The 18,461-nt window shown below is 37.7% G+C and overlaps 1 long non-coding RNA gene across 1 annotated transcript in view; it reads right to left on the reverse strand.

The window, feature by feature from the left end:
* Positions 1–6,840: 6,840 nt before the first annotated feature.
* The window catches only part of LOC143677588 (uncharacterized), an 85,167-nt gene continuing 73,546 nt past the window's right edge, over positions 6,841–18,461 (reverse strand). Inside the window, exons 3-4 of the long non-coding RNA XR_013172697.1 lie at positions 12,633–12,700; positions 6,841–7,027 (exon numbers count right to left, since the gene is read on the reverse strand). This is a non-coding gene — a long non-coding RNA (uncharacterized LOC143677588). The remainder of the gene's footprint in view (positions 7,028–12,632; positions 12,701–18,461) is intronic.

The following is an 18,461-nucleotide window of genomic DNA, read 5'->3' on the forward strand; positions in this document are numbered from 1 at the left end:
ATGTATGTTTGGAAATGAAGCAATGGATGAATGCATCTATTATATTCTTTGTAAAATTCATTTACGGGCTAAAGAATTTAGAAATTTTGTTGATGCAGTTAGAAGAATAATGTTCATTTCCGAATGCACGATTCTGGTCTTCTGCCAGAATTTTCCCTTTTGGGAAATTTACTTCACATTGTTCTGGCATCAGCCTCATTTAATCCTCTAAAACAGAGCTAAAACCCTGATTACTGCTTTTTTCTCTACTTCTTTTCATCATACAAAGGCCCACCTTTCCCCCCCATACTTGTGATTTTGTTTGTAAGTACGTTTTCAGGGGCAGAGGGGGGAAACTGCTCTTTTATTCCATTTGCCAAGCGCTGGGTGTCTCCACCCTGATCCCGCCAAACAAACGTGCTTCCTTTATCTTTGGTAATGCTTCCCCTCCAATGTGTTTTCTTTACTCTATAAATTCAAGAGAGGTTTTATAAAACTTCCTCTAATCCTCTGCAGAAGCAAAACAAATAGCAGAAATGGACTCTTTGGCTAACAGTTACCATTATTATTATTTTTTACATAATCATCTATTTCAGTTATTAATGCAGGAGATCAAGCATGTATATGGATGGATGAAAAATCTGCCTGGTCCTGTGTCTGTAGCCCTATCAGAGAGGAAGAGGAGAGCTCTGAGGTGCCAGAATGCTGTAACTAATATAACTAAGTACTGAAAGGACCTTGCCTTCCGTCATCATCATTTTCACTGAAATCTCTACCACGTTGCATGTAGTCTGCAAACCTAATCTGTTGAACTCTCTTAGCACTTTGAACCCACATAATACCTCGTTTTGGTAGTTATGTTAGGCTATATTGTAGCATTGATATTGATATCTCATCCTTTGGACCAACTTTCTCCCTGTCTCTACTAGATCAGGAATTCCTTAAAGGCTGAGATTGAGTTTTAAACTTTTATTTATCATTAGAGCCTATTTCTATGCCTAGAACATAATAGGAGCTCAATAACTGTTTGTGGAATTAAATTGCTTATTGTTTTTCATCTAAAAGAGAAAAACAAAGAAAACTGATATGTAGGAGGAGAAGGGCATGTAAGGAATTAACAATTACAGAATTGTACCTTGGTGTTTTCATTGACAGAATGTTATCCACGGGCACAGTTTATGTAGAACAAGGCTTCTATAAGTTCTGAGACATTAGAGGAAGAAGTCAGCAGCTGATTTATAAAAGGAGACATGGACTCTAGAATGAGATCTGAAAATACCAAGGATTCATCTAGACTAGATGTACATAATACTTTACTACTAGTAGGTGACACTCAATGAAAGGAATAGCTTAAATGTCATTCTTTTTGCCTCCACAGTAGTACTAATTTTAAGTACCTACCTCCTCTCTGTTCTCGTAACAATATCATCACATTATCATTATTAACAATTTTTACTTGGATCATTGTAATACCCTCAATGGATTTCTGTGCTTCCAGTTTCTTCCCCCTACAATTCATAAAAAGATGGTCCCACATTGTTCATAGGACCAAATCCTAGTTCCTTTTCATAGTACGTAAAATGCTTCAACTTTGGTCACCAATCTATTTTATTAAACTTATCTCTTATCATCCTCCTTATATGAGCTGCACTTTAGCCACATAAACCTCACAAATCTCCAGGAGTATGTTATGCTCTTTAGCTTTCTACACATTTTCCCATGCTGTTTCTACAACCTGAAATGCTCATTACCTTCATCTTATCCTCCAGGATCCAAGTGAAATAGAATCCCCTCAGTAACACATCCCTCAGGTTTGTAATGCAGAATTGATCTGCCTCCATTATTAGCCATAGAACATAATCTGTACCTTTATAATATTTATCATATTGTGCTAGAATTCTTTCCTTTTTAAACAAATGGAAGTTACCTGAGGCCCATAGCTTTCTATCCATACATTACCAGTACATAGAGTAAAACAGTAGTAAGCTATGCTGCTATAATCAAAATGGAAATCTCTCTGGTCTACTATAAGACAGCTTAATGTTCATTCATGGCAAACCAATATTATCTATGGAGATGTTTTCTTCCACACAGCCATACAGGAACCCAGGCTCCTACTGTCTTGTAATGCTATAATCTTCAACACATGAACTCCACAGAAACTGTGTGGAAACAACACATGGGAGATTTTTATGGGCAAGGCCTAGATGTGGCCTTCAAATCACATTCCACTGCCATAATTCAGTTACATGGCCCATCAGGAGACATGGGAAATATACTTAAGGTATGTGCTGAGAAAAAAGAAGAGAAACATGGATATTGAAAAGCACAACATTCTCTGCCATCATGTGCAATAAATGGATGCTGAGTAAATATAATGGGAGACCTCATTCTAATCTGGAGTCATTGTGGAAGATTGGAAGAAACAAGGAAAATAGTTCTGGAATCAGAAAGTCCTGGGTTCAGAGGATGGCAATGCAGGTCATTTGCTAGATTTGTAGCCATAGAAAGTACCTAAAAATCCATAAGCATCAATTTCCTCATCTGAAAATGAGGTTGGTAGGGACTGATTAAGGTAATGCGTGAAAAACATCTAACACATAGGAAGAGCTATTTAACCATTAACCTTATTCATTCAAACCAATATATATTTTAGTATCTGCAGTGTGCTAGGATAGTGTGCAAAGCATCAACAGAAAGTTTTGTTAAGTGTTCCCTAGCTCTTTCAGCCTTAGTGACATCTGGCTAGAAACTTCCACACCATGAGAGCCAAGTGGAGGAAGAAGTGAATGCACAGGCTGAAGTGCAAAAGAATAAAGATGAGGCAGAGGTCCAAGTAAACCACTGGTGTGTGCACCCATGGAGACCAGGGTGCAGAAATATGGAATGCCAGAGGCTGGGGATGCTGATACAAAAGGCTGACTATAGGCTACTGTGTAATTCTCTCTCAATGGATCTAGAACTTCCAACACTGTCCAACTTCCATGATGATCTCTGAGAGACCTTGCTTGTGCCCAGCAGTTGTTTTTGGTCCTTTGCCCTGGACCTGTGATGTTCTGGACTGGTTCTGTTCTCAGTTGTGACCCAATGTAACATGTATAATAAATCATCTCTTCTATCTTAGCTGAAGAATAAAAAAAAAAAAAAAAGTGTTCCCTAACTTTAGGGAATTCAAAGATCTGTTATAATAATAGGGCAAGAAAATGAACATTCAAAATACACTATTGTAAGCAGACTCTTTGCAATACAGAATATCAGAATGATCAACAGAAATATGAAAAAGTGCTTGCATTATTAGTCACCAGAAAAATGCAAATTTAAACCACAATGAACTTCCATTACATACCAGAATGGGTCAAATTTTTTAAATTGTACAGTATGAAGTCTTGGCAAGAACACTGAGCAACGGGATTTTCTTACCTACTGGAGGAGTGTAAATTGGTTCAACAACTTTGAAAAACTTTGAAAGTACCTACTAAATCTCAATATACATGTTTGCTTTCCTAGATGCTAAAAACTGATACCATACAATGGGTTTACTTAACAAGAGGAATCTGTTGGATTGTGGTTTCAGAAGCTAGAAGGCTTGCTTTCTCCCAGGGATGGCACCTTCCTGTCTGGCCAGTATTATTTGGAGTTCCTTGGCTTCTCTGTCACATGGCAGTGCACATGGAAATATCTTTCCTTTCTCTTCTGGGCTCCCTTGACTTCCAGCTTCTTGCTACTCCCACAGCCTCTCTTTCTGTGTCCAATTTCCTTTGTTTGTAAGGGCTTCAGCCATATTGGATTGAGGCCTATCTTTATTCAGCTTAGGCACACCTTAACTAATTATATTTTCAAAGGTCCTATTTACAAATGAGTTCACACCCACATGACCAAGGGTTGGGACCTCAAGATGCCTTTTGTGAGGGACATAATTCAGTCCTCAATAATACATATACCCTGTGTCCTACAACCATACTCCCAGGCATAGGTCCAACAAAAAGGAGTATTTCCAGCAGAATGCATAAGAATATTCATAGCATCTTTATTTATAAAAACCCTAAACTGAAAAGGAACCTAATTTCCTGGGAAGGACCCTGACAGAAATTTCTGGGGTGTTGAAAATGTTCTATATTTTGATACGGCTATTGATTAAACAGGTGAATGCATTTGTCAGAACTGATAGAACTGCACGCTTAAGATCTGTGCCTTTCATTCTGTGTAAATTATGCCTTGATCACGATGATGATGATGACAATAATAATATATAAGGCAACTTCGAAAATGGTAGTTACAAAGGCCTCTTGTACCTGTTTTAGTTGTTTTTGAGGTTGATTGCTATCTCTTAAAATATGTCACAGTCCCTTTTGCATCTAAATAAATTTTATTAATGACAGACTATATCAATAATTCTTTTCAAGTTATTATTATTAAAAGATCCTCAGTTTTAGCTTCTAGAGAATCTAGCCCTCTGGTGACCCTCTGAAACTGTCATGATGGGTTCTGCAAACCACGTAGACTGTATTTTAAGGCAAACCACCCAAACATACTCTCCATTTCTGATAAAAATTCAGACAACCATTTTGTGTGTCCACTTGTCAAGCAAAATTAATTATATAGATTAACCCTTTACATAAAAAAAAGGATAACCTTTCTTCCCTTGGTTTTAAAACACACCATGTAGGGAAGAAAATATTTTGTCTCAAATCTGACTTAAAATAAGAACTAAATCTAAGTCAATTTCCTCAGAGTCCTCTAGGGCAATAGGCCATGCCCTTGATCATGAGGCTTACTCTTGTGAAGCTTATGTACATAGCAGAGAAGCTTAGACTACCTATAGGTATGCCTAAGAGTTACTTCTGGAGGACCTCTGTTGTTGCTCAGATGTGGCCTCAGTCTCTCTAAGCCCAACTCTGCAAGTGAAATCATTGCCCTCCCCCCTACATGGGACATGACAGCCAGGGATAAAAGTCTCCCTGGTGACCTGGGAGATGACTCCCAGGGATGAATCCAGACCTGGCACCATGGTACCAACAATTCCCTCCTGACCAAAAAGGGGAAAAGAAGTGTAATTAACAAAGTACCAGTGGCTGAGAGAGTTCAAATAGAGTTGAGAGGCTACTCTGGGGGTTGCTCTTACATAAGCTTCAGTTGGAACTTGCTACCTATCATAACCTGCCAACCCCCAAACAGGACCATTCCAGTCAATCCTAAAAAACACCTAAGGCAATTTATAAGATTTCACAAGGGTTCCAGGTACTAGAGTAACTTTCCAGAAACCTACAACCTCCAGATGGGTCCCTGGTCCAGATAAGTCCTGAAACCTAGCCCAGCCTCTCCAGAACATCAGATAGTTCCATCTCCCTATCCCATATTAGTGACAGACCATCCAATATCAAAAATTTAGAATTGCCATAGCCCAAACAACCCCAATGAGAGGTATGCAAAGATGAAAGGTGATGATGGAATTATACATAGAAGATAGGACTTAACAAATGTATATGAGTGCTGAAGCATTATATTGATATCTCTTTTAGTTTCCAGTATTTTAGAGCAGCTAGAGGTAAAAACCTAAAATTGTGAAGTTGGAACCCATGTCAAAGTCTGAAATATGTTGTGGTGCTGTGCTTTGAAATGTATAGTTTTTTGTATATATGTTATTTTTCACAAAAAAAGAAGGAAAGAATCGATTGTGCTAAGAAAATATTTAAGCCTTCTAGCCTCCTATATTCTGGGGCAACTAGAAGGAAGAATATGAGAGGATAGTATGGTAGCCCATGAGAAACTCTTAGATCTGTCCTGTAACCACTTGTTGAAGAGTGCTTTGAAAACTATTGCTTTTTAATTTATTTTCTTTGTATACATATTATACTATACAGTAAAGTTAAAAAAATGGTAATATATAAACTTAATAAAAATAATTGGAAATAAAATAGAAAGACAAAATTATCTGATACTCCCAATTCCAAAGACTATCAGTTTACATTTGATTCTCTTATGTCATTATATATGACATAGATATGGATATGGCAATCTATATATTGCTTCTCTCTTTAAAGATATTTGGATTAAAAATTTTAAAATAAAGTTTCAAGATTAGAAAAATAATCAGAATCACTTACAATTCCACTACTCAAATAAATGAGCTCTGTATAGAAGGGATGCATAGAAGGAGAGTTGCTTATTTTCCTGGTTGTTTAGGTCTTAGGTCTCTGTGTCTAGAACTAGAAGAATTGGGTTTTAGAGAATCTTCTCACCTGGCTCCATTTATAATATAAATAATCATAATAATTATTTGATTCAGAAAGTTTTTTTTTTCTGAGTTTTCATCTTTTGCTGTATCTGTACATTCATGAGCAGTTGGAAGAGACAATTGTGTTTAAAAGGGCATTTACCCTTATAAACCAGAAATCTAACAGTTTTCAGACAGAAAATCCCAATGAATCAGATAATAAATAATATTTGATATTGAACATCACAAGGGTTTCTGTAAAACCTGGGTTGATAAGTATCCTAGAGAATATTTTTGGAAAGAGAAACCAAGGTGAAAAGACTTCTGAAGGCATAGAAAGACATGGAGATATTGTTTTACACAATAACAGTTTCCATTGTTGGCCCCCTTGCAAATTTCTGCATGGAGAAAGAGAGTAGTTTGGCTTGCCCATTTGGTCTCACTGGAATGATTCCTCTTTTCTACTTGATGACATTTGCTTCAGATCATTAGCAACTGAGAAAGCAGTGTGGAAGTGGATCTGGCAGAATAATTGAAATGGAGATTCTTGATGTACTATTTCCCTCCAAAGATTAAGGTTCACATAATCAGGGATTTTAAAATAGAGGGGAAAAAAGCAGTCACCTATGGGAAGCAATAATGTGAGTCTTATCTCAATGAGCAATTTTATTTGGTAAAGAAATAATCTCCTTTACTTTTAAGAGGGAGCAGTCTAATTTGAATATAATTTACGTGAATTCTGTGGCTCCAACTGATAGTTTCTCTTGAGGGCTTTGCTTCGTTGGTCACCTCCAAATGCGAGCCACTTTAATGGGATCATAAATGGTGCTTTTCCTGAAGAAGAGAAGAGCAGTAATTTAGGCAGAAATGAAACACTAACCCTCTGAATATTCTGAAGGACCCCTGCAGAGTTTGAGCCTCCTAATTTGACATAGGTCATAAAAATAGAAAAATACTTAGGAGAATAGAGTAAAACAACGTGAAAGTAGACATCTTCATACTTGAAGAGCAGGACTACTTGGCAATAGAGCATTGGATAAAATATGCTCTCTCATACACATCTAGTTAACATTGGTTAAATCTAATTCTATGAGTACTCCACATCTACTTCTTAGCAGGTGAGCTGTTGAACATGGCTAGAGAACAAACACAGCTATACTAACTGGCATCATTTAATTTTTAGAATCATAAACATGAGTCCCACTTTCAGGCTATCCTGACAATAACAGTTGACACAAGTGTCAGGCTCTGTTTTAATCCCCCAAATAATTCTATGATGTAAGTACTATTAGCTAAATTTTACAGATCAGGAAACTGAAGCACTTAGGTGCTAAATTATCAAGATTGGATTCTGGGGTTCCTACATAGTAACACCATATTATACTGCCATATTATCTCCATTTCCTAGTAAACTTATTTTTCCACCATTATTTATATCTTTTCTCTCTCCTAAGGCCTACAGAAAACATTCCCCATTCTTCATTCTTAATTGATGACCTTGGTTTTTCTTTCTCTGAGAAAATAAAGTATTCAGAAGAAAATGCCCTCCTCTTTTCATCATCAAATCTCCCATCCTTCGTGAGTCATTAACCATATATCCAATCTTCTTTCCTGATAGAGTGGGAAAAATGTCCTTAATCCTATAGGGCTGTTAAAATCAATCTCTTCAAAAGTGCACTGATTTCCATCTCAGGATTTGACTCTCATATCAAATTTACCTTCTCTACCGGGTCATTCCTATTGACTTATGTGGTAAAGGCAATGAACCCACTAAAGGTTCTGCTTGTTCTTCTAGTTTCCCAGGTCAGGTGATTAGTTCTGACCATTAAATGTGCATCACCTCAAGGCTGAGAGAGTGAAAATCCCATTCACTCTTTTCTTAGTCTCTCCCTTCTCCTGCTGCAGCAATTGAGGAGGCTGCATATCTGAGATGGTGAAGATATAAGACAGTGGTGCCTCAACCAGCCTGGGACCCTGAGTACCTACGTGGAGCAGAAAAATCTCTCTGCTCATTGAGCATGTAGCATGAGTAACCTCCATAGCAATGGTAGTTGTAGATGTATCTAAAACATAACACGTTCAAATTAAAACTCCTTATTCTCACCCAACCTCCTCTCCTACAAAGGAAAGCCTGTTCCTTCCCCAATATTTATTATCTCAATCACCAACGTTCCTCCTGCTAAGGCTCAATCAGGGCCTATACACAAAGGAAGGTTGTACACAGCAGAATGATAGGTGGTTCTGTTCATTTCATTACCTCAAATCTTTCTTTCACCCCAACTTCCTCTCCTATCCAATCCATCTGGAAATCCCCATTTGGCTGATTCTCAAAATAGAGCCCAAGTCCCATTACTTCTGTTCACTTATTAAACATTACACTCATCTGAGATACCATCTCCTTCATGTACATCACAAATTGCCTCCCAACTGGTCTCCTCGCTTCTACTCTTGCCCTACTACAGTTTATCCTCTATACAGTCACCAGAGAGCTCTTTAAAGACAGAACTCAAATTATTTATGTGCTCCCCCTGCATTTATCTTCTCATTCCACTTAGAATAAAAGCCCAACTCCTTACCATGGACTAGCAGTACCTGCCAAACTGGCCTCTGCCTCTCTCTAGCCTTGACTCCTGCTTTGTTACTCCCTATCTCTTCTTCAGCCACTTTAGCCCACTGACATTTCTGCAACCCTCCAAGTTAGCATTTATAACTTCAATGCTCTCTGCCTACTCAACACCATTTTGTCAGATCTTCACATAGCTCGCTTCTTCACATCTTCAGATTTCTGTGCCATCACCTCCTCACAGAAGTCTACATTGGCCATCCATTCTAAAATAGCCTCGTCCCTTTTTCTTTCTTATATTCTATCCCCTTTCATTCCTTGGTAACAGTACCACCATCTCAAAATGTATTTCTGCATATACTTATTTGTTTAAACATTTATTTCTGTCTCCCCTAATATAACTGAAGTTCAGAGACTGTAACTCTGTCACTGAATGTCCAATGCTCAGATCAGAGCCTGGCACATAGTAGCCATTCCATGCATTGCTATTGTTTTAATGAATTAATTAATACATTAGACACTTCATTTTGTAAATGGTTCCTTGAGAATTCAGTCATTTTTCATCCAACTTTAATTCCCAAAAAAAGGAAAGATTCACTGAGGCAGAAAACCTCACTGACAGAAAAGATCAGGAATGATCCCAAGCTGAGCATAGGCCAAGTCTACAAATAGTTGACAAATTGGCTGGGGTTTGGTCAATTCATTTTTTAGTCACCTCCTGAATGTGTAGGTTTTCACAATCACTAGATCAGCCATGCAGTCAGTCCAATTCAGTCTCAGATGCGGGGAAACAGATGGAGTGTTTTTAAACCTATATATATTTTTTTACTTTCTCAGTGTGGGCAGTCTATATTTTGAATTATTTCCAATACAGAAACCATACTTGATGAAAATCCCTATAGGTGCTGACCTCAGTACATCCACTTCCTGCTGCCTGACTTCCTTTTCACATTCAAGTACTTAGAAAGTACATTTGCCATTGTTACTCAAAAAATTAATGTCCGGTGATAGATAGAATCTCTAATCCACATGTTTCCTGAATTCGTACTCACAGAAGAGAAAGGGGCCAACATTCTCATCTATGGTCATTCCAAATAAGACTTCATCTTCCTCTGCGTGTTTGGGCTCTGAGTTTAAGAGCAAAACACATCAGAGAACAGAGAAAAGGGATACGTTTTGGCAGTTAAGCTTTAGACCAACTTGATCTGAATTAAATGCTTTGTAATCTCTATTTAAACAAAAGCTTCAGCTTCTCTAATCCTCCTCTTCATCTATCCCTATGAAGCTTGGTAGGGTTGAAGCTGCTGCTCATGTCATATTTATAAACAGCCTAGATCTCTGCCCACAAATTGCTTTCCAAAGGGTGATGGCAGTGGTGTCAAGTTAGCTCAAGTGTCATGAGTCATGTCTTCCTCCCTTTCGAGACCCCTGCCCAAGCGAAGCCTGACCATCCTGTGCTTGTATTCTCAGAGCACAGAGGTCCTGCTACCAAGCATTCATGCGGCAAAGAGCCTCAGCTCATTAAAGACAGGCTGAAAGACTATTGTGTCTGTCTACACATTCTGTCTACACATCCCAAGAAAAGCCTTTCATTTGCCATGTAAATACACTGCCCCACATTGTACCCACAGCTCCCCCCAAAGTCTGGTGTCTTTGATTGTGTCCTCAATGCCTGTGACTTTCCTCTGTCTTTCCTTAAGGGGACACGGAGAGTAGGTTCTGACATTAGTGCTGTCAGGAAGCACAGCCTAAGCCAGATGTGAATTGCTAACACTGGCCCAGTTACTGTGGCTTTTCCGACAGGCATCTTTAATACAAGCTAATGAAAGCCTACATATGGAGACAATGAAAAGCTTCATGGCAAATGCCAAAAACTCATATTAAAAAGACAGCTCTATGCAGGAACATTAGAGAGAGCATCAAACTTTTGCTACACATTTCATAGAGGAACCAGGAGTGTGCACTTTTGTGTGTATACACACACACACACACACTCACAGACTCCTCTGCAAGCTGAGAAGCTGTCCTTTTATCTTCTCACAAGCCTAGTCTACAAATTTGTGGAAGACAATCTCTGGATAAATCCTCATAAGATAAAGACTAGGCTTGACTTGATCTTGATCCAGAACTCTAGGCTTAAACTTTTTGATTAAAAAAAAAAAATGCTATTGCTGGGAATGAAGAGAACTTGATCCTCAAAAAAAAAAAGTCCTAGTTTAATGGAAGGAACATGGGCCTTAGAATATTAAATATATTTGACTTTAAATACTTCATATTCTCCTTACTAACTGTGCAACAATGAGCAGATACCTGAAATTCTCAGGGTTTCAGTTTCCTCAGATGCAAAAGGGAGATGAATTGTGAGCCAGGTTTGGTACTGCACTGAATTCTTTTAGTGCTTTTTCCCCTAAAAGACCCATGAGGAGAATTTTCTAGGCCAAAACTTTGTCTTTTTAAAAAAAATTCCAAATTATTTTTCCCCCTTATTTCTAGTTATTGACAAAAGAAGTACCTCAAAACTCATATTCAATTGAACCAACATTTTAGTTGTTCCCAATAAACTATCCAAGTCAACCTTTGCAAATTATGTTAAAACTTAAGTAAGGGTACTTGTTATAGAGGAATTACCAACAAGTCCTACCTTGTGCCTCAACAGAACACACTGGTTCAGATCAGGCCATGTCCTCACTGTCTTGATCTGGGGCCATTCTCATGTTTGGCCATTTGTTCTCACCCTAGTCTCTTGCCAAACTGGCATCTTTACTCCTCCTGATATAGATCAAAATCTGACAGAGCTTTCAGGGCTCACCTCTAGTCCTGCCACTCCCCTTCCTTGGCTGCAGTGGCTTCCAATCCTCTGTCTACATAACATAGTAGAATCTGCTAAGGAAGTTTAAATGGAAAGAAGAATCCAAGTTTAGATCCCAAGCATGCTTACTTAATTGGTGCAGGGTGGGCGTGGGCACTGGCATTTTTAAAGTGGTCCCCAGGTAATTCTAATGCACAGCCAGGACAGAGAACCATTGTTATACTCAATTCCATTCAACTTGAATCATTACATTCTGCTTTGTGATTTTATTATACTGCCCACATTTCCTATTTTAAATGTCTTGGCTCAAAATGATCTCCAGTTTTAGATCCTTCTTTGCTTATCTAGTGAAGAAGTTCTTTTCATCTTTAAAATATAAAACAAACTCAGGTTTTATTGAGCTTGTACATAAGAAAGGAATGAGAGGGTCACTTTGGAGTATGGGATTGAGAACATCTCTTACTCTTTAATAGGCATCAGGAGCAAAGAATATCAAAGCCTTACTTTTTGGAGAAATAGGAGTGAACTATGTGGTAGGATCTAAGATACTTTAAGTATCTTTCTTATTCTTGGTGTCACATTAACTGAAATATCATTAGAGATTCATTTATTTGAATTAAGCTTTGACCTTATTAGGAACTTTTCATTTGTTATAAATAATCCTAAGGGGATTCATCAAGACCTTTATGTGAATAGCTCGCTGGCTGGTATGTGACAAGAAGAGCCTCATGCAAGGACCATTTGAAATAGCCTATTAGTCTGAATGTGCTCTCTGTAAAGGAGGGGCTCTCACTTATATTAACTATTGTATCCCCCAGCACCAACTCAGTGTCTGACACAGAGCAAGTTCACAATGATTTTTTAAATGAATGAATGAATGAGGAATGAATGAATGAACAAACACACTTACTTGGAGCAAATTATTCATAAAAAATAGTTATGAGTCCTGAAAAAATTAAAAGAAAAAGAAATAGATTTCTTGGAGCAAAAATAACATTAACCTGGCATATTTTTCCAAGAGGGCTGAGCTTTGTACATCTCACGGAGAAAGTACATAAAAGACTCACTAATAGTTCCATTTTCAGACTGTTGAATTATTTGCTGGAGCTTCCCCCATCTTTCTTCTTCAATAATCCTAATAATAAGAACAATCACAGCTATTACTTATTGAGCTTTTCCTAAGAACCAGTCATTGTGCTTTGTGCTTTATTTAGGTATTTTTATTGGTCCTTCCAATAACTATGAAGCAGGTGTTTTCATTACCAATCTACAAATGAGGAAACTAAAACTTACAGAGGATACATAAATTACAAGAACCAAATGGCAGCTATGGGATTTGCAGTACAATCTTTCTAATGAGGTGTGGGCTCAGCGGCTCCTGATGCTCCCTTCGTCTGCTCTTCCCCATCCCGATACACATTTTCTCTTTCTTTTTCACAGGGTCACACAAGCACATTGGACGTAAGGACGGAGGTTATCCTGATTGTGGGTATAGCCTGGGAAATCCATTTTAATCTTTTCATCTGATTAAAAAGTAAAGTGGGAAAACCATTTCTTCCTGACATTCAGTTTTGGGATGGAAGATGCCTTTTACTACTGTGCTCTTCCAATCCAAAGCTAAGAAACTGCTACAGCTTTAAACAATGGAGGGTAATTTAAATCATGGGATTTAAATGATATACCCTTCATGTTTTCTTATTTTTAGTTTTACTGTGGTAACTAAACACCACATAAAATTTCCCATCTTTAATCACTTTCATGTATGCAACCCAGTTTTCACAATGTTTTCAATGCCGTACATTACCAAACTTTTCCATCATCCCAAAGAGAAACTCTGTGCCCATTAAGCATTAACTCCTGACTCCCATCTCTCTACCTCTGGTCACCTGTCTTTGACTTCTGTCTCTATGAATTTACATATTGTAGTTATTTCATATAAATAAAATCATATAATACTTGTTCTTTTGTGTCAGCTTCTTTCACTAAAAATCATGTTTTCAAGGTTCATGCACATTGTAGTATGTATCAGAACTTCATTTTTCCATTGTGTATATATACCACATTTTGTTTATCCATTCATTGGTAAATTGACACTTAGGTTGCTTTCACCTTTTGGCAATAGTGAATAATGTCACTGTGGACATTAATGTGCAGATGCCTGTTTGAGTCCCTGCTTTCAATCCTTTTGGGTATATATCTAGAAGTGGGATTGCCTGGTCATAAGGTAATTCTACACTTAACTTTCTGAGGAACCCCCAAACTCTTTTCCACAGTAGCTCCACTCTTTTATACGTCCATCAACAGTGTATCAGAGTTCTTAATTCTCTGCACTTATTTTTTTCTTTTTTAAATACTAGTCATTTGAATGGTTTGAAGTGGTATCTTATTGTGGTTTGGGTTTGCATTTCCATCATGGCTAATGATGTTGAACATGTTTTCATATGCTTACTAACCGTTTGTATATCTTCTTTGAAGAAATGTCTACTCAAGTCCTTTACACATTTTCAAATTTGGTTGTTTATCATTTTGTTGTTAATTTGGAAAAAATATTCTGGATATTAAACCCTTATCATATATACATTTTCCAAATGTTCTTTCTCCTTCTATAGGTTGACTTTTCACTTTCTTAATAATATCATTTGATATACAAAAGTTTTTAATTTTGATGACGTCCTATTTATCATTTTTTCTTTTATTGTTTGTGTCTTTAGAATCAAATCTAAGAATTCACTAACTAATACAAGGTCATGAAGCTATCCCCTTATGTTTGCTTCTAAGATTTTCTTTTCAATTTTAGAACTAAAGTTCTTTTTCATCTCATTGTTCCTTCTCTTTATACAAACATAATGTAGAATTTTTTAAAAACAGAATTAAATTTACAAGAAAGGAAAAATTTAAAGGCAAGGGCACAGCTTAAGATAATCATCTTAAGCTGCAGTCTTTAATTGCATGCAAAAGATCTGGGATATTAAAAAACAAAAACAAAAATATAGAACAGCCAAACAACAGCAAACTCTGTCATGATTTAAATAAAAAGTTAAAGCTATTGCCAGATATTTGGCCTCATGTAGTATATTTATCATACCATCCCACCCTTACTCTGCCATCTATCACTACATGGCATTTAATTTTTTTAAATGTGTTATTATTTTCCTTATGTGTTTTAGTCAAGACCAAGTACTAGTCTAGAGTTAGCCTCAAGTCAGGGTACTTTAGAAATTACCCTAAGATGTCTTGTGTCCCACCTCCTCTTGGTCAAACCAGATCACAGCCCACAAATCAAAGACTAATAGGCCATATTAGGCCCACTGACAGATTTTAATCAACTGGCACAAGTGATTTTATTCAGGGTATGCACACTCTTCAGTCACTTCAATTCTCAATACTCCCTATTACCTAATACTTGGCAGCTTTCCAAGCCCACCTCTTCTGCCTGACTCTCAGATGTATTGATTTTGTGGCTCTTAGATACTATACTTCCTTGTCTCGTAAATTAAAGTCAGGCTAAGCACCCAGCAGGTCTCTAAGATTATTGCCTTTTGGTTTAGAAGCCATGATTTCCAATCCCATCTCCTTACCTTGGGCAAGTTTTTCAACTTCTTTGAATCTGGACAAAAATTGCAAGAGATCATATGACAGTGACAGGAGTATGAATCTGTGAATTTGATTTTCCAGCCTCCTCTGGCTCTGACTGGGGACTGTCATAAACACAGATTCCAAATGGCAGTATGAGAAAGATGGACAACTCCATTTATTGAGCATCTGTTGCTCTATCTTTCCAACAAGCATTTGCAGTGGTTTACAAAAATGCTAATTATAATACAATTAGAAAATCAGAGATTACTTGGAAGAGATTTGAGTTGAGAAAAGCAAATATACCAACTCTAAGGATCAATGCATCTTCTCTAATTGAAAATAAAACTGGATAGAGTTTTCCAGCAGCCAGTTTACAGAAGAAAATGTCTTTAAAGGTTCTAATTATTTTGTTCCTTTAGGAAACAAAGTTTTTCTTCATATGAAACTTGGAAGAGAGTTTTTTTTTTTTTGCATTGAAAAGACATACATGAGCTAAAAGAAAGTATTCTCAGCCCCTAGTTCACATCAGACACAGAAGGTGAATCATATGACTGTCCCCGTGGGAAACTGATAAAAGTCAAAGGCATGCAATAAAAGTGCAATTTAGTAATTCAAATTCACATGGTTTCCTATGGTAGCACTTACAAAGGAAAGGACAAACATAAGTAGGCCACTGTGAGTAAATGTGGTTTGAAGATCCACTAGATAAAATGGCATATGAGGATCCAAAGATTTAGAAGAGAATGTAAGAGTGCATGTACTTCTAATATGATCATCCCTAAATGTCACTTTGTGCAACCAGATTTCTTAGAAGAGTTGTTTCCCAGGTAAATGCAATGTTCCCTATTCAGAGTCTAGAAAGCAAGTATCATGGAGACCTGATTTGGACATTTCCTGAAGTTTTGCAAATCATATGAGCAATTGCTGAAGTGACATCATCTTATGATGTAAACAGTTTTAACCAACAATTTCATCAGATGGGATGGCAAAGCTCCTCCTCTTGAAGGGGCCCTGTGTGGGTGAAATACCTACAGTCCAAGAAGGCATTTTACTTTAGAGAGTGCTTGTTGAGAGACAACATTCCACTTCATCAAGCATGACAAAGTTTACTCTGAAAAGTTTCAGAAGAAGTGTTGGGAAGAATATATGTATTTTATGATGATGGAGGAATATAAAATTTAGTAAGATTTTATGATGACAGAGGAACATCCCAAGAGCAGAAGAAAAGATAGGGTTAATAAAAGGAATAAACAGTTACAGCTTGATGCTGAATTTCTGTAAGGACTTCCAGAGAAAGTGTCAGAGAGACTAGAATGCCAACACTCTGGTAAGGGAAGTTGGCCTAAGTGCATGTTCCAAGGAAATATTTTCATCATGAAGATCTGTTTCACCATGGGCCAAATGATCTGCCAGTGGGCCCATGTTATTTGTTCAAATGTGTCAGAAAACTTATAGGAAGAGAAAACTCATATAAACAAAAAAAGCTGGATTTATTTGATAGGAGAGATAAAGGACTGTAGGAAGAGATGGCAGAGGGAAGGAAAAAGGAGGGTTAAAAAACATGGCTTTGGGTGGCAAAGGAGCTGAAAAAGATGGATGGATAGGACAGACACTGGAAGATAACAATAGGGAGGAGATAATGTTTTCTGAGGAGAGATATAAAGGATAGTTAGACCTTGAGGGATACGAAAGAAGTTGTAGGGGGAGGATCCAGGGAAATTAACATAACTGACCTGACAGAAATGGATAGGCATAAAGGGCTTGCCCTTTGGAAGTGGACAGGCCTAGGTTCAAGTTCCATCTATACTGAATCCCGTTTCTGTGGCTTTGACCACGCACCTTAGTTCTTCTCTGCCTTAATCGCCTCATCTATAAAACAGGTGATGGTAATAGCCTCATAGAGTTGAAATGGACATCTAGCAAAATAAAGCATGTACCATATTCAACACCATTGTATAGATATTTACAAATATGTATAATTAGTATAAAGAAAACTAGTCACGCTGGCTTATAGGGCTTGGTAAGGGATCCAGATTTTATTCCAAATGTGTTATAATACTATGCACATGGGACACATATCAAGCAGGAGAGAACAAGCAAGACAGGTGGGTGATACTGCAGTAAACATAAAGAATATCTCAGCTTAAAACCAATCAGGTTTTCTTTTCATGATGATTGCACTGTTTGTCCTTCATGGGCTGGATAGGAGTTCTGTTTCCTGTGATGACCATCGCTCTCCTCACTCTGAGACCCAGGAGGATGGAGCCTCCCCTGTCTGGACCATTGCTAGTCTCTGTGGCACTGGGAAGGGTCTCACATCAACAAACAAATGTTTTGTCTTAGTAATACAGTTATCATTTCTGCTCACAACTCACTGGCCAGAACTTGTCACAAGAAGGCAGGTAAGTACAATCCTACCTTGTGTCAGAGGGATGGGGAGACAGCATGCTCAGTAGGGTAGCACTAATGCCACCACAAGAGTGACTTGGGATGTTTATTTGTAAAATATCATCTCGGCAATTCGGTGGAGAATGTTTTATGGAAGCAAGAGTAGAAGCAGGGTTACCAGTTAGGAGGCTATTTCGGTTATCCACGGAAGAAAAGAATGGCGTGAAGATTCTTAGCAAAGGTCGGAATTGGTATCTAATAGTAGGCTAGAACTACAACTCTGGGAATGGACTGAGAAAGAGAAACAAATATGAAGGGTAACTGTTAAGTTTTGACCTGAGCACCTGGGTGAATTAAGCTATTTATTGCTAGGTAGATTATTCCTGGGTGAGGGTGAGTTGGAATCAAGAGTTCACTTGTTTTTTGAAGTTACTTTCCAGTGCCTACATCTGCCAGTCTGAAGCTCAGGACCCCTAAGGAATCACACCTTTGAGATGATATGTGTATATATGTATGAAATCATACCCATTTATGGGAAGAGTTCTATGCCATAGAGAAGATGGAATGGCAAGGGACTGAACCCTGGGGCACTCCAACATTGAGAGCTCGGGATTCAGGGGCAGAGCCAGAAATGATACTAAGAAGAAACAGTGAAGTAGGAGAAAAACAGAAAAGTATGGTGATTCTAAAGCTAAATTAAGAAGTATTTTGTAAGGAAGGAATGAGGGATCAACTACATCATATACTGCAAAAAGATGAGGACAGATGATAAATCCATAAGACCTGGCAAGATGGAAATCTACAACAATGAAAACCAAGCCAGTTTTCATAGTGTGGAGAGAACAGAACTTGCTTGGAGAGGATTGAGAATAGATTATAAAGCAGTGGAGATAATAATTGCAGGCAAGTCCTTTGAGAACATTTACTCTAAA

The sequence above is a fragment of the Tamandua tetradactyla genome, chromosome 3, assembly GCF_023851605.1.
Source record: "Tamandua tetradactyla isolate mTamTet1 chromosome 3, mTamTet1.pri, whole genome shotgun sequence".
Taxonomy (NCBI): Eukaryota; Metazoa; Chordata; class Mammalia; order Pilosa; family Myrmecophagidae; genus Tamandua; species Tamandua tetradactyla.